The sequence below is a fragment of the Saccostrea echinata genome, unplaced genomic scaffold (assembly GCF_033153115.1).
Source record: "Saccostrea echinata isolate AGI-Se365-2 ecotype Australia unplaced genomic scaffold, CSIRO_AGI_Sech_v1 ptg000001l, whole genome shotgun sequence".
NCBI lineage: Eukaryota > Metazoa > Mollusca > Bivalvia > Ostreida > Ostreidae > Saccostrea > Saccostrea echinata.
In genome coordinates, this window is record NW_026889750.1 from 50,844,729 (window position 1) to 50,849,159 (window position 4,431).

Genomic DNA, 4,431 nt, shown 5'->3' on the forward strand with positions numbered 1-4,431 from the left:
GATCTTTTTCGTGCCAGCACCTTCTGTGACACAGAACCTCGGTTCATACGGTTTCATCCGAGGAACCTATCTCCACATCCAGCTGTGGGATCCGAACCTGCGACGTAAGGATCAGCTTCTTACTGACACTTTGATTGATTGTTTGTTGTTTTACATCTTTCTTGAGTATTTTTCTTTCGTATAGAGACATTACCACATACTGGTGAAGGGCTTCAAACATAGACCTTAATACTTGGCACTAAGGCCCATTGAGCAGTGAGGGTTCTTTATTGTCCCAACATCTACTGTGAGGTTTTTAAGGTCTCATCTGAAAAACCTTTGACTTTCATTCTAATGCTTGGCGCTTGGTGAAGGAACCTTCACTACCTATATGTTTATGTCTTAGGTTTGACACAGCAAATGAGAATCAAGCCTCCTGATTACAAAATGAATGCCCTACAACTAGGCTACCATTACAGATAATGAACTAGATTAATTACCATGTAAAACATTGTTTAGTAAAAAATTAGTTCTTGAAATTAGAAAATAGAATTTTTTTTGATTGGGGTATGTAAACTTAGAGTGGTATTTGGGTTATACAGTAAAACACGCTTACTGCGAACAGACTTAAATTAGGAATTGAAGCGTATAGTGAAGTGATTTTCATTCCGTGTGGTTTTAAAACATATTGAAAACTAAACTGAAAAATGAATACATTTATAATGAATCAAAATTATTTGTCCCTGTCACTTATAAGCATGTTTTACTGTAATGACAAAATAATGGGGATTTGTTTTCACAGTGGCTGTATATTGTGAATAATTTAATTAGTCGATTGCAACTTTTCAGTTTTAAACTAATCTCGTTCAAGCAGATGCTTGTCTGTGTCCGTAAACGCCAACGAGCAGGAGTTTATGGAGACAGTCGAGCATCTGCTTGAATGATATTAGTTTTACACAAGCTATCTACATGATCTAAGTGGTAATTTTTTTTAAAAAAAAAATATGTATACTGGTATATTATTTAAAAAGTACATATTATACAAAAAATACCAACTAACCGGTTATGAAAATCATAACCTGTCATCCCATACAAAACCAGTTACTACATTCTGAATGATTAGATGGTTACCCAGTTGACCATTGCCATCCCTAATAAAATTTTTACATGTACAAGTAACGTGCATTTCCTTTATGTGAAATCATGAAAAAAAAACTCCTAATTAATCCCTATATATATTATATTTTTTAATTACATCCTCAAAATTGACTGCATGTAAACATCTATTTAATAGAGTACTTTTTACAAATAATACACGGAAAATGTGACAGTATCTTTGAACTCTGTTTGATGGTTTCATTAGGGATGTCAATGAATATTCGAGTACTCGACTATCGTTCAATCATATTGACTATCAACTAAAATTTGTTAAGTCGGTTGTTCGTTTAAAATTTGCTACTCTTAAATTCAGTGTAAAAAAAAAATGGATCTGCTCAGTTCATTTATTAACGTATCAGTGTTCAAACTCAGGGAAAGGCTTAACCAGTCTTTGTTAATTGTTCAAAGGAATTTTGTTGTTCGACAAACATGCATTGGCATACTTTAAAAGACATCGGATCCAAATTGTAAAGTTTCAACCTGCAATTTCGTAAGATCTCATATAATGCAACTACCAATTAATGAAGAATAATAAAACTTTATAAATACATGTAAATTGGGGAATGATTATGAGCATAATTCAAAGGTGTTTCTTTCTGATATTAATATCAATCATTTTTAAATTGTATTGATTGATTGCAAAAATCTCATAATTAAAATTTTGTTTCTATAAGAGTTACACTTAACTTTTATTGTTTAACAATCACGGGTCCCTGACAAAACAAATTCAAATGGCTTCAGGTAAGAAATCAATAACGGGTACATGTACTAGCGGCAGGAAAAGAAAGGATAAATAGGAGCATTTGATGTTCTGTATATAGATAAAATGTGCAGTCAGTGATTTTTTTAGGGCAATATGCCTGTATTTTCCCAAAATGTAATGGAAGTTTTCCCAAAGAAAAACTTACAAAATATGTGATCAAATTCAGTTTGTTTATTGCATGTTTTTTAGTGAAGTTCAAGCAGGTTTTAATGTTCAGGTGGCAGGGGATAGTTTTGTACTAAAGACCCAGTCAAATTTCTTAAAGAATTGAGAATCCCCTGTTTGATGTGATATTTTATGTAGAAAAATGATTCGAATAATTATGGGACACATTTGCAGTGTAGCAGAGTGCTTGCTGAAAAAAATGATGTGAAACATGTAGGTGTCACTATGATGCTTATGTAATTTAGTCTAATTCTTCTCTAAATAAGTTTATTGATGTATGCCATTTTCAAAACTCACCATATTTCTTTTATTTGACTCTTATTCATTTAGGTAGAGAGACCTAAACACAAGGGGGGTAAACCTTTCCCAGTACACATTTTCAAAGAGTTTGAAGCATCAGCATAACAAATCTTAACAGAGTAAGGCAATTTTTGTCTGAAAAAAATTTATTTGTTTGAAAATAATAGTTTGGGCACTATCACATATATTTTATCAAATTTTGATGCAATCACTTAGTATTAATTAAAATTAAAGGGGCTCAAAAATACCCCCTCCCCTTCATTTTCCCCCTCATTTGTCTTCTATGATGTGATAGAACTTAAACTTTTCATTATTTTCATATAGATTATATATTTTTCTTTAAATTGTAACAAAACAGATGGTATTTTTGCATATTTAATGAACAAAATATCAGAAATATGTACATTTTCATGTAATTATTGGATTCTACTAAACACCTGAAATTTACTCACAAATGCCAAGTAAGGACAGGATGATCACTTTAAATATTCAGGGGAATCAAATGCATGTATTTGATCACTCAGATACATTGAAATTGAATGGAAATATACTCAGAAAAAGGACAGTCAGTAAAATCAGATTTCCACAGTATATTTTCTATAGAATCAGGTAATGGTTGGAGGGGTAGGGTAGATAACTGCAATTTCCAGGATACTTCTTCTTGAACCTTTGATGGAAGAGGGGTTTTTGTATATTACAATAAATATCCTGAAAAATAGATTAGGTTTTCTTTTTGCAAACAAGCTATAGATGTATAAATTCAAGCAATTAAGAGGTAAAATGGGATTTCTCAAAACATCAAAAATAGGAGAGTATGTGTTTCATGTGAGTACATTTCATCTAGGCATGCAATTCTTATTGAATTTTTTATATGTAGCTGCATTTGAAATTGATCAAAGTTACCATTAAACACTGTTTTGATAAGAAATAGATTCTTTTGAATTGTAGGAGTTGGTCATTTTTGAAGTAACACAAAGAATATGGGGTTAAGGTAGTTGACCGACAATTGGTGGGGTCACATATTTGCCTCTAACTTTTTTATTTTTCATTGAAATAAGACATATTTAGTATATTTTTACTCAGAATTGATTGCACTTTCTAAATATGGAAAGTTATTTTAATTAAAAAGCAAACTTTGAAAGTTAAAGGTGGCAGGGGATAGTTTTGTACTAAAGACCCAGTCAAATTTCTTAAAAATTTGAGATATCCCCTGTTTGATGTGATATTTTATGTAGAAAAATGATTCGAATAATTATGGGACACATTTGCAGTGTAGCAGAGTGCTTGCTGAAAAAATTAATGTGCAACATGTAGGTGTCACTATGATGCTTATCATATACAGAGTTGTAAATGCGAACCTAAGACACGTGGTCAGTTGCAGAGGAAATTCAGCTGAAAAGCAGTAGGCCTTAGAAGAAGGTGTGTATCTCAGAGGGAAGGTGAATGGCCCCATATCAATTGGTGAATTTTCATTAGGGCATGCATTGATTTACAGACTACTGGGTGTTTTATCCTGCTCGCTTGGGCCTGGGAGTGGGTTGGATGGGTGCGACTGAGGCCCAAATCTTGGAAAAACAAGCCAAAATTTGGGGAGACCCCAGGTGCATTTTTGGTACATGTGCACTCTACTAGGCAAATTACATGTAATTTGTTGACATAATTTGTGAGCCATGGGCATATGAAGTGTAATTAATTAGCCCCTGAAAAACTGTCCCCATGTACATGTTTTTATGGATCGCATGTATATGTGTACCCCCTCGGCACATGTTTGGCATTTAAAAAACTATCCTCTGCCACCTCAGCCAAGTTGATTCATAATTAGATAATTCATACCACTATTGTTCTTGATGCAAGTAATTAGATAATCCATGCCAAGAATAGTCTTGATTAGTTATAACAATTGTTTGTTAAAGTAATACAAAGACAAAAACAAAGCTTTTTGACAATGCTTTTTAAGGGGTATGTCTTTTTACCACAAGGAACCACAAGGTACCACAAGGAACCACAAGGATACCACAAGGAACCACAAGGAACCCCAGGGATACCACAAGGTACCCCAGGGACAC